We start from the raw sequence: 13,640 nt of genomic DNA on the forward strand, positions 1-13,640 counted from the left end.
TAAAGGCATTTTCTCTCTACTGTTTGTTTTTCCTCCATATCTCTATCCCCATTTCTTTTGCAACAAACATCTCTGTGTTTTTTCTTACCAGTGATATAATTTGTTCAGCCTGGGAACCAGGGCAAGGAGTGAAACAGAGCTTTACCCTACATCTAGATGTATGAACATGTCACTCCTAGTGCTGTGGTGTAATTTGCAGTTGCCTGTGTCATCAGTATATTTTTCTATTATATAAAAAATGTATAGGAAAGACATGTACTGTGACAAGAGTTTTCTAAGTATGAATTTGAGATCACTGCACTCAAATGCCAAAACCCTGAGTGAACTATAAAGGCTGTCCCAGTGAGGCATTAACACAGTTGTAATACCACCCCACACTACAAGCAAGCTGAATGTGCCGTGTATATTACAGGGAAGAAAGTGAGCTATTTTATAAATTTGTTTTAAAGACATTTTAAAAAAGAAAAAATGGAAACCCTGTCTTTATCCCCCACCTGTGAAGCCAGGTGCTTTATTACAAGAAACTGAAAGAGATATATTATACTAATAACGCTTTAAATTGTTTAAAGCATCATTAAAAGTTCTTTCTGTGTGTTTGGAGACCAAGTTTGTAAAATACCAAAATTATAAGCAGGGACAATGTCCCCGTCAGGCAAAAATACTACAGCTTCCCACAGCATAAAGAAGTTGTTCTCAAGCTTAATGATTTCTAAGTCTGAGCGATAAAATCGAAAAGTGATTCAGGACTTGTGCTGTCTTTTCTGTCCTTTCAGAGACATGTTTGAGTACCACACTTTCTAACTAATATATAATAGCATATGTGTTTTTTTACCATAAATAAACTGTCTGGTTTTTACTACACACTTGTGGTCAGTTCGTGTGGTCTTTACACTCACGTATTCTGTCATGTCTTTATGACATCTACCATTATTCTGACTTTTTTCTTCATTAATTTTGACACAGTAAGTATATACTTGCTGATGCAGTTGATGATCTTTATTCAAACTCTCCAACTGTATGATAATGATGCTATGGAACTGACGTTCAAGATCTGCACTGACCATGTCTTAGCAAGGGAGGGATATTAGCCTACTTCTCATCCTTTCTTTGTATTTCAAATGGTTATACATTTGAGTAGTGTGTTTTCTGGCACATGCACCATGAAGTGAAGAATGAAGCTGCATTTTGTCAGTGATAATGTTTGACAATTCTGTAAGACTCCAGTATTTCATATTGAATCCTGTTATTTAAGTCTAGTGTCCTGGGCAAAAAGACAGCATAGTTTACCAACTTAGTTCCTTGAAACAATAACTGTAATGTATGCTGGTTTTGCAGCTAAACAATAAGGTAGTAATAACAATCATATGGTGCATATCTACATTTGTTTGTAGTGAGATGTCTCTTTCATTTTAGTCATTCGGGTTTTGTCTTCCAGAGGCTGCTTCCATTCTTGCTGTCTTCAGCAGGACATGGTGATTCAGACAGCAGATTGCTGAGGTAGCAGAATTCTTCTGTTATTTCAGTGTACTTTAAGGCCTCAACATCTCTTTTAGCAGGAAGAGGGCTACAACAAACCTTTGTTTTTCTTATGCTAATGGTCAAACTTAACCACTTGGCAGCTCAATCACAACAGACAGAAATATGCTGAACATATATATATACAAGAGTGCTTATCAGCAACTTGCAGCAGTGCCTGGAATACAGGCTAGCAGATTTGGAATGGTACAGAGCATCTGACTTCTAGGCAAAGTTGAATAAAGATGCTTTTATCTTTCTTTGTCCTTAAAAGCATTTTGGAAGCGTACCTATATGCACCCACAGTGAGAGAGCACAGCTTTGTTATTCATATTAAGTTGAATTTGTTTTTACTTACAGGAAGGTTTTCTGAGGTCCATCAGGAACTCCACTGCCTATTTTTCTGGAAAGATTTTTCCAGGAAATATAGAAAAGCAAGCTAGTCCAGCATTTATCTGAATATGACTGGTGACATTTTGTTTGGAGAGGTCAATGATGCTGGCAAACTTGAACTCCCAGGTCATTATCTCCTTATTTAATCTCCTCTTGGTGTGATGACTGCTATGAATTGGTAAGAATACATCAGACCTCATTGCCTTGATCAGCAACAACTGTGAAACACCATAAAGACACTGCAAATAGCTGGTTTGTTAGCTGGCTTCTAAGTATAGCAGTGGAATTTTATCAAAGGTTTCATTGCAGTTAACATACAGCTTAGCAAAGCATGGAAGTATCTGCTTTAGTACTGCACCATTTCATATTTCTTTTTAACAGAACCTGATTTTAGGGAAGAGACTGGTTTTGAATGCTGTAGAAATGCGTGATCTTTTTCTGGATCTGCAGCTTGATGAAACTCAACCACCCCTTCTACCCACCATTTATCATTCTTAACTTGAAGGCTTGCTTATTTCCTGTTTGGCTATAAGATAGGACCTTTCTCGTTCACCAAATTTTTTTCTTTGACCCAAGCTTTTTGTAATACATGCATAACAGTCAATAGAGGTTTGATAGACTCTTTTTATCAAATTAATTTTTATGATGACATTCGACAAAGATGAGTCTTTTCTACTCCTGTTAACACTTTTGATTTTTTTAACCAAACTAGAAAGAATTTAACTTGGTCTCCAGTTAATTCTTACACTTGGGCATTTATAAGTAAGTCAGTAATTCACTAATAAAGATTTAGTGCTTTAGAGAGTTTGATTGACTGCAAGATACGACAGTGACAACCACTTACACCCAGCATTTTATTAGGCTCTGGCCACACTGGTTATTTACACGGTTTGACTATTTTTGACGTTATGAATGTCAGCCTTTATACACTGATGCAATCAAAAGGATGGCAGAGCTTGGAATGAAGATGCACATGCGCCTTGTCAGTTGTTGGAGTATGTGTTGCTACCAGAAAGTATCAGTTCTAAGACAACAGGTGAATATGCCTTTCAAACATGTTGCCCTTCCCTAAAACCTTACAGTCTTACCTATACAGGTATAAAAGTTTCTTGGTGACATAAGACTTTGTCATTTCAACAGCTGAAGATAAGTATGTTCTGGTGGTAGAAACCTGAGACCCTTTTAAAGAAATGTTGGTACCATATCTTTGAAAAGGTCTCAAGCAAACACACTTCATTTTCTTCATCAAAGATCTCCTCTACCAACAGCACGAACTGCCTCCAGAACTGGTTTGCTGTGAGCCTGGAGGTTAAGGATGCAGAAGGTAAAAGTACCCACCATGTGCTTAACTCTTAAATAAATATATTAAACATTTGTGCTCCTTGGTTATAAAAACTGTAGCAAATAAATTATATAAACAACCAGATCAAACAGGCAAAAATTCTGTGAATGTGAGCAAAGGGTACATCAGGTGTCCTACACGTAAATCTCAGTTAACACTATTAAAACTTAATTTCCTTTGCAGTAATGCAAATTCTGTCCTTGCACTGCAGTTATAAAGGCTCCCAGGTAACATGACCATGTGGCATGCTTCATAAATTGAACTAAATATAATACACAAAAGCAGCTTACTTCCTGGGCAATGAGGAGTTTGGAAACTGAGTGTGGAAACAGCAGAAAGGGACAGCAGGAGGAGCTGCAACAACCATATTAAAAAGAGGATATGATTCTATACCTATTCTTTTGTCTTCTTATCAAGAGGTGCATGAGAGGAGTAAGACAGAAATCCAAATACAGCTTTGTTCCTTCCTGACCAATAACCTAATAATGACCCTACTCGTGCAGGGTAGGTGTGAGACTTTGGATTTTGTCTTGGAATTAGAATCTGAGCCCAAGTTAAGGAGACTAAATCAAACTAAATGCTTTGGATTCACAGTTGAAAATATTTTTTTTTTCTCTTCCCCCCCACCCCGAAACAAAACCTTAACCATCAAAATGAGAACCAGTTCTGTACTTGATTTAATATATTCTTTTCTCTCTCACCCTCTATCCAGGATGGAGGAGGAGCGGGAAGACACCAGCACACATGGTATGGAGGATGAAAGCAATTATAATGCATGATGTAGGAGGAAGAAAATTATGGGGAAATTACCTATAGCTGTTCACTGATAATTACATTTCATAGATTACAAAAGAATCACTGAAAATATGTATGTAAATTAACTAAATTCTCTATTGGAGTTTTTCTCTGTTCTCTGTATTGTGAAAATTCAGTGAAATTTTGTGAATTAAGAGCAATGATAAAAATAAAAAACAATTTATTTCATTTTAAATGATTCATGATGCATGACAGATCGATAAATGGTTGGTTTGTATATGTACAATTCTTTTGCAAAATATACATGCTATGATGAGATAGTTAATGTACTGCTGAAAGGGAATTCATTTTGGGAACAGTACAATTTGGTGTGATGAAGATAAAGCTAAATAATTGCATCTGGATTTTAACTTTTTTATTTTTTTGAGAGCCTATTCTATTAAACTTCTGTATAAGTGGAAAGATATTTAAGCTATTCATGTACTTACTGGCTATGACTTTGAAAATGTGTAATTTTACAATGTTTCATATACACGCAGAGTTATTTCCTACTGTATAGTTAGATATCACACTTCAGACAGATTCCAGTAAAGCCATTTATTTAATATACCGTTCAAGACAAATACAGAAAGTAGGATTTTCCCTTTTTCCATATTTATTTTGGTTTTCACTCCAATATTAGTTCAGCTATTTCATAGGAAGCATGTTGTTTACGGAAAATCATTCGGTATATCTGGAAGAAATTAAAGAGAGAGATGAAAGATCTGATTTGCCAGTATAATCTGAGCTTCAGAAATAATGATTATAAAGGATGCCCAGGTAAAACCCCTTTGAACTTTGAGTTTGATTCAATTACACTGATATAAATCAGGAGCAACCTTTCTAAGTGAAAGGCTATTGCTTAAGAAGAAAACCCATGGGTTCTGAGTAGAAGTTTGAAGTTTTGTTATTCTATTTTTTCACCAAACTGCTTAACAAGCTATCATTTTCACATTTTATTTTATCCGTTTTCTGCTATCTGGCAATAACACTGCTGTGTTATTTGAGGGCAAAGATGTGCTTTAAATTTAGTTAGACCTAGATTTCTGACTGACACCTGCATAAGTTACAGTTGATAGAACGGTATTGCATTTTTCTCTCTTACTTGTTATGCTCTAATTCCTGCTAAACACTACGTTAATATGAACAAAGTTAATTTCCCCACTGGTATGAAAAATTACTTCAAAGTCAATCTGCTACCTGTCGCAAGGGCATAGTTGGTAATCGATTGCTTCTTTGTATTGACTGGGTGTCTTTATGTCATGGAACAGGAGTTTGCATCTGTTCACAGAGACAAGAAATGGGGTAGGCACCAGCCTATTATATGCAGATGCAGCTATTTCTCACTTGTTCCAATTCTGATTCTTCCCTTCCCATATTTCTCCCCTGTTCATCACCAGAGGTGACAGTCTAACTGTCAGAAGTAACAGCTCTTGCAAGAGTTTAAACTTCTTGGAGGAAGGTATTTCATTCACTATACAGCTTCTTCTCTTCCAAGTAGTCTCTATTCATGTCAACAGAATTTCAACAGCTTTGGTAGTCCCCATCACAAGCTGGTAGAAAGCAGGCTCTGATCAGATACTTCTACACAAAACCAAACAATGATGTTTCACCACTTCCCCTCTGAACCAGTTTTAGACAGGCTGCAGCAGTGGACATGTTTGGCCCACCTGGTACTATTACTCTTTCACAACAAACCACCCTGGAAGGTATTTTGAAATCACAGTTCATGAACTCTATTAGCGTTCCTGAAGCTATGCTCTACTCATTTAACCTGAAAACATAAAATACCCGGAGGAAACAATAAACACTTGAATGATTCTGTTTCTTCACTATAATAACATTTTTCTGGGACCAGATCAGAATATTCAGTTTTCTTTACAGTTTCTCCTCAGCACTTTCCAGTTTCTCTCCTAAATCACAAAGTTTTGCAACTCAGAGAATGTTTCTGAGAGGCTTTGGGTTTGGTTCCTGCCCTTTTGAAATTAAACAAAAAACATTTTTCTCTTAAATAATCATGTCCCACTTAAGTGGACAGATGATTAAAAGCCCTTCTTAGACAATTTACTGTTTAATTATCACCTCAGAGAGTTAGACTTTATCAATAGCTTGTTTTGCATGATAGACATCTCTCAATTCAGGGATTTTTATTTAGCAAAAGAAAATTTAAACTATGATAGTGTTACATGCAAGAATTTACCTAGACATTTCCTTGAGGTTTAATCTGAGCATGAAGGCAAATGTAGCAGGGCTGACAATTACATCTCATCCACAAGACATCCACAAGACAGGCACAAGTATTGTCACAGAATTTTCAATACTGAACAAAACTGACGGGCAGAGAGAGTTGGGGTTGTTCAGCTGAGAGAAGGCTCAGGGGAGACCTTATAACAGTTTTCCAGTACCTAAGGGTGGCCTATAAGAAATCTGGAGAGGGACTTTTTACAAAGGCATGTAGTGACAGCACAAGGAGAAATGGTTTTAAACTGAAAAAGGTAGATTTAGATTAGACATTAGGAAGAAATTCTATACTGTGGGGGTGGTGAGATACCGGAACAGGTTGCCCAAGGAAGCTGTAAGTGCTCCATCCCTGGCAGTGTTCAAGGAGAGGTGGGAGGGGGCTTTGATCAACCTGGTCTAGTGGAAGATGTTCCTGCCCATGGCAGGGGGGATTGGAACTAGATGATCTTTAATGATGTCCCTTTCAACCCAAACCATTCTATGATTCTATGAACATTGTGAGCAATCTGCAATACAGCCACAATTTACAAATCTTCATGTTAATAAATCATCAAAGGTGGATACCACCCCTTTTAAAAGTGAAAATCCAGAAGGGTGATCTTGCATTTGTTTCTGCATCTTATTTTAGTTGTGATGTACAGAATACTTGATAAACTTCACAGAAAGAAAGAAAGATGAAGACTATCTAAAAGATGTACTGGACAGTTCAGTTCAAATGGGAAACTTCACAGCAGCAACAGTAACAAAATGTAGTGAAAATCCAAATCAAGTTTTCTGCCTGTGAGATCAGCATACCTGGGAACTAAAGCTCTGCCAGAATTCAAGAAAAATGTATATGTTATAAGGTGTAGAGACAGATCTTTTATCCAGGACAAGAAAAATGGCTTTTTATAGAGATAACGGAGTTTGTGTGATCTGATTCCTCATGCCATGTAATTGAACTATTCATGTTTCATGTAACCAATATACTGCTGTTCTCCATCACTAAATGGCTGTATGGTAAAGGGCAACATGGTGTATGTACATCAAGTAATATGAAGGCATATTGTTGAGCCATTAGAAAGGAACAGCTAGAAGTGGGATGTCAGAAACATCTAGATAAGAAAAGCCTCATGGTCTGAATAAAAGCACAGCACAGACCTGGCATCCGTTTTCCAGCACCTAACAGGGTGCTAGAATTCATACAAACATATAGATTAAAGAGATGTTCTGCTCATCACTCCAGTCACCTGAGAGTTTGGGCATCTTTAAGAATTATAATAGGCATGCCATGATTAACAAAAAACAAAACTAAAAAGATTAACAAAAAAGATAATCAAAAGCTGAAAAGATTCTAGAAGCATAACCACACAGAATTTGAAGTACTGGGAGATGAGTTCATCCGGAGTTAAAGGCTATAAAGCTTCAATTGATGAACTATCAGTAGTAAAATAGAAGGCTTGGAAAGCACACTCCAATCAGTACCTAACCATGTGAAATGATCTAATGTTATTTTCTCTATCAAACAATAAATGCAGCAGAGAAACACTTTCAAAACTGTAATTGATAAAAGGTTTCCTGCATTGTTTACCTGGCATTTCTTGAACATGGACTTGTCAACCTGCCTTGGAGTGAAAAAGGCCTTTTTATACTAACTGCAGACCACCTGCTGTATTTGCCTTTGAAAAGCAAGTGTAAAGTCTTGGGGTAAACATAATTTAAGGGCTGTGAATTGCTGGTGTAATTTATTGTTGTTCCTGACAAAACTGCTCATAACAGGAGTGTTTGAGTCTAAGCATCCTTTCTTCTCTTTCAATATGCAGTACTGCATTGCTTCTCCTGAGACTCTTCTGTCCTACAATTTTTGAGATGTGTGAAGCAAAGCTATTCACACTCTTTATTGGAATAAAGAGCACTCTGTTTATACTGTAAGAGAAAAGGGTAGGTGAGGACAAATGCTGCTTTGCAGGTCTGTCTCAATGCAGTATTCCTCAGCATTCTTCCAGGCTTCTACCAAGTTATGCTTCACTAAATCAAATAAATCAAATAATATGTTGCAATTCACAGTCTTGAATATCTTGAAAAGATGACATTGTGCTTAGTTTGCCTCCCAATTATACTCTGGTTTGGAATGATGTCACTAATATTCCAAATATTATTATTACAAATTCTCAGCCCCTTTAAATTGCCTAAAGTAATTCCCTTCACATTTCCTTTAGAACTAAGTCCATAATCCAGATTAACGTTCTCTTGAGACATTATGTGCAGTGAAAGTGCATCAAGACAGCCACTAACGCCTAATGAAGTTTTTTAACCATGGAACAGCATCTCTCCCTAGAAATAAAATATGCACTGGTGTCCATATTTTTAAAGTCATTTACACATCTTTATCCCTCAATGATGCAGACCTACAATATATCAAAGGCATAAAGGTGCCACGCTGTAGGAGCTCAGACATTCTAAACATCCTCTCTGTGGTTTTAATCTAAAAACAACGGAAGCAAGTAAAGTCTTCTGCTGCTGAATTTGATTCCCATGTTGACCCCTAAGACCAAATTTATTGAATTTAAGTCAGCAACACAGCAACAGTTTCTGAAATGGAGAGATTTTGTCCCCTGACACATGTTCTTTTAAGATAACATCTCCTTCCTGTTGCGGTGCTCACAGGAAAGTCTCCAGTGGCTCATGGTCATACTCATAGCGCAGCTGTTTTACTAAGTTTCTAAAATATGTATTGAAATTCAAAGGGAATTTGAAAGAAAAGTCAGATGTGTAGGAAATTTCTCTTCAAGTCTACCTTTTAACTCCAGAATAAACAGAATGGTTTTCAAAGGAAACACTAGTAATGCTGCTTGGATTTTACAACAGTAAAAAAGTCACTACAATTCTTTTTTCCTTCTTACCTTCCTACTAACTGATCTCTGTAATCTGTTCTTACTCAGGAATGTTCCATTTACTAAAATATTTTTTATCGCTTAGATGAAATGGCCCAATGTTTCATAAAGCAAAAGATTATATGAAAGAATGGTTAACATATACTGGTAATTTGAGAAGAATCAGAGTTAAGCAGCTGTTACGCCAGCAAAGCCAGTCAAATAACAAATTATTAAGTGTTCTTCAATGTGTTTGAACAGTGAGTCGAATGGCTCTATCTTCTCATCAGCATTAATCATAAGGTTCATAGCATTAATCGTAATGTTCATAATTTATTAAATCTACAACTAGTAAAAATCCCATTTCAATTTTTCTAAGAAAGTCGTATTTTCATACATGATAGAAATACCTTTTGCTGTTTTGGCAAACACTAAATATCTGTTCACAGAAGGCATTTACCCAAAATTCACCATTCCAGCTATTAAAAGGTGATTCCTGGGGCCTTGACAAATCTCTACAGTCTTCTAACATTTTCTATTGTTCCTGGTTGTAGTATATGACCATGGACATTCCAATCTCTTGAGAAGGATTTTCAGATGAACTAGTTCATTTAGATTCAACTTGGCAACAGCCAAGCATGATCTGTGTAACACACTGATTGAGGAGATTAAAAAAAAAAGGCAAATTAATCTAAGAGAGCTTTGCTAGCAAAATCTTCAATAATGTGTTCAAGCAAAAGGAAGAAGAATGTCTGAAGCTTCATTTATAGGTAGGCGTCTCTTTCTCTTTAATTGCCTGGGTTTTTTCTTTTTTACCCCTCTTCCAGTATTTGAAATCCTCAGCCTTATATATATTTTCTGTAACTACCATATGTCATGTCTCTTCTACTTATCAATTGCCTTTTATGTTTGGAGGAAGTTAGCTCCACAGTTTTGTCTTTTGAGAAATGTAAGAAAACTGTAGTAGACCACAGATAAATTCTGACACCAACTGATAAGCAAACTGTAATAAACTAATTCAGATTTTTTTTTTTTTGCTTTCTTTTCAGTGTAGTGAATAGTGTCCTGATTTTCATTTGTGATAACTAGGCAATGAACACCTACTACATTACTCATTCTTGATCTAAAAGTGGGTTTGTAAATGGCTCAGAGATAGCTAACTTTGTCTCTCCAGTAAAAGAAATAATTTCATACATAACATGACATGCCTAATAAGTTCACTTCTGTGTTGTCTAGATAGATAGCCACTCTTCTGACTCTAGTACATAGCTGTTCATAACATAATTCCCAAATATAAAATATGATGTATTTGAGAGGATTTAGGTACAGAACGTATTCTGGAAGGCCCAGACAGCTGCTTGGTTCAGGCTGGGTATCGGTCAGTGAGTGGTGATCAGTTGAATTGTGCATCACTGCTATTTTTTTCTTTCCCCTTTTCAGTTGTATATTCTCCCCTTTGTTATTTCCCTAATTATTACTAGTATGCTTATTAAATTATACTTCAGTTATTAGACTGTTCTTATCTCAACCCAGGGGCTTTACATTCTTTTGATTCTCCTCCCCATCCCGCAGGGTTGAGTCCTCAGTGTCATAAGGAGTAATAGGGCAGGACTGCTCTTTACTTGTGTGTCTCATAGCCCTGCATTCTTAAATAGTGTCTAGAATCAAGTTACTTAACATAGCCTTAGGGATTTTGTTTGAAAAGAGTTTTGCGAAGGGCCTTTCACTATATTGCATTTGAAGGAGATTTCACTCCTATATAACAGAGGCTGTTTTGTGTCAAGAGGTAGAACTAAAAAAAAGCCTAGTCTATATCCATGTGTGTTAGCAAAAATCTGGTGTCAGAGCCCACTCTTTGGTCTTTTGGCTAACTAGAGGGATCTAGCTATGCCACACTATTAAACTCTTACCTTTTAAAGCAGCTGACCATTTCCAATCTGCTTAGTGGGAGCAGTGGCTGATTTGGGCGTATACCCAAGATGTGCCCAAAACTTGTCCTGAAGGTTTCTAGCTGGGGCAGAGAGGTGGCATGGACTGATTTAACTTACTGGTTTAATTATAAAAGCGGCACAGCTTCACTGGCAGGAGAAAGGTAAGATATGTTTAATCCACAAATATAAATTGTGTGCTATTATCTGGCTCCATGGAGCAAATAATTTTTCTGGAATTTAAAAATATATTGGAAGGTGGGTGGCAGAAGTCGTAAGTAATTGAATTACCTACAGCTAGAATTTAGAAAAGACGATAAGATTCTGTGCAATTCTGATCACAGCATGCCTTTTCAAGCATGATTTTTGGTTTAAATTGATGGGGAATCTGGTAATGACCTGAGTTTTGTTTATTTATATTTGAGGAAGGGGTAAGTGACAGAGAAAGGAAGGGTTTTGATTTGTGGGGTTTTTTTAGCAGTGGTAGATTCATTATGATTTATCTTGTTGCAGTCTTACAGATATAATCAAATGTATTTACCACAAGTATAAAAACCAGCTAATGCAGTATGTTATCTGCTGTCTATGGCAGGTTTTATTGTTAGAAAGCACACGACTTTTGTAGGACAAGTTATTGTGTATTTGTTTCTAGTTCCCAAGCTTTCAGCAATGCATTTTTCTCACATGCATAAGTGATAGAAGGCTTTTACAGTATAACAAACAAGAAGCTAAAAGCTTACTAAATGTGTGAGGGTTTTTTTTATGTATGAGTATTAGCAGTACCACATATTCTGGCTTTATTAAAGAGAATGTAGGAAATCTATAACATAACACATTACATACTTCTCTCCCCATGCCTAGAGAGAGCCCAGCTAAGATTTCACAGGTATCTAGCTAGAGTATGATCCAGAGACAAAAATCTTTGTAGTTACCATTAATGAAAAAAAACATTTGGTAGGTCTCAGGTTTTAATAGTTATTGAAACATCATGATCAAGGTGATGTGTTGCTAAAAGGGCCCTTCAGTGGATTCAGTATTTGAGTTTTACTTTTTGAATGGAACAAAAAGGTTGAAATAATTCTTTTGTGGTTTTTAACGTCTTTAGTCTCAATTAGAATTTTGTTGTTTATTTGTTTGATTTTTTTTCTCTCTGGAGATGAGTAATTTCTGTGAACAATATACTATACCTACACATTGTCATTTATGTAAGTTAAAAAAAATATATTATTTACAAAAATATCTTAAATCTAAATATTTCCCATCATGGTCCCAATTCAACTGGAAAGTCCTTTATTACTTTAACTTGCGTCAGAAGGTCTAATAAGCTTCCTACTTGTACCATCCGGAGGTTTCAAGTATTGTGAATCTCTATTTCAGACTTGCAGAAGGTTTTATCCAACAGTAACAGTGTTAGTGTGCTTCAGTGTCAGTGTGGTTCAGAATACAACAGAAAGTCTAACAGAATGCCTTTTGCAAAGGTTAATGTACTGTGTCAGCTGTATACTCAGTGTGTTGGCACTCTGTAGAAAAACAGACTGATCCTGTGCTAGTTTTCCAAGTGCTGCTAATGACACAGGTTTTGGTTATATATGTCCATTACATCTTTAATCCTTTAGCAATAAGGATCATCATCTTAAATATCTCCTACTGGTTTATGAAGCTTTTCAAGGACTCCTGCTTGCTCCCTGTGCTAGAGAAGTCTGTAACTTCAGAAGGAAGAAAGATTTGTTTAATGTTTGTAGTGGGTTGACCTTGGTCAGTAGCCAAGCACCCATGAGACCTCTTGATAGGTAGGATGAGGAGAAAAGCAGAAAGAAAACCAGAAAATTCATGGATAGAGATAATTACAGTTTTATAGGGAAAGCAAAAGTTGTGCATGCTAGCAAATAAAAAAGAGGAATTCATTCACTACTTCCCATTGGCAAGCAGATGCTCAACTACTTTCCAGAGAGCAGGGCCTCAGCATGCATAACAGTTCATTGGGAAGACAAATGCCACAGCCATGAAAGTCTGTCTCCTTTCTCTGAGCTTTTCTTTCTGAGTATGACATCATACAGTATGAAATAGGCCTTTGGTCAGTTTGGGTCAGCTGTCCCCTCCCAAACTCTTGCCCATCCCCAGCCTATTCGCTTTCAAATAAAATTCCTTCAGTCTATTTGCAGAAAGGCCATTACAATTCTCTCTAGAGGTATTTGACAATTAAGGAAAATTTCTTAGTGAAATATTTTATTCCAGTTGTTTCTGTGTTTTTCTCTAATTTTCTTCTCTTTTTTGATTTCTTCCCTACACCTCTTTCACCCTCTGGCTTCTTTTCAAGTCCTCATTATGCTCTGATGGAGAGAGAAAGGTGCAGTCCATATTCAGATAGTGGGGTCTGTTTGAAGGAGGGCTGCAAAGCTTGTACCTGGCACGTGTGGAACAAACCCTGCACTTCTGTGAGTGGGAGATGGAGTTCTATTCCTGTATCTGTCCCAAAACTCATCCAAGCTCGGACAACACTGCACATTAATAAGCACACTAACGGAAGTCAGCATTTGCAACTAGAGCATAGATCAGTAGATATAGAAGCATAGC

The sequence above is a fragment of the Strigops habroptila genome, chromosome 4 (genome assembly GCF_004027225.2).
Source record: "Strigops habroptila isolate Jane chromosome 4, bStrHab1.2.pri, whole genome shotgun sequence".
Lineage (NCBI taxonomy): Eukaryota > Metazoa > Chordata > Aves > Psittaciformes > Psittacidae > Strigops > Strigops habroptila.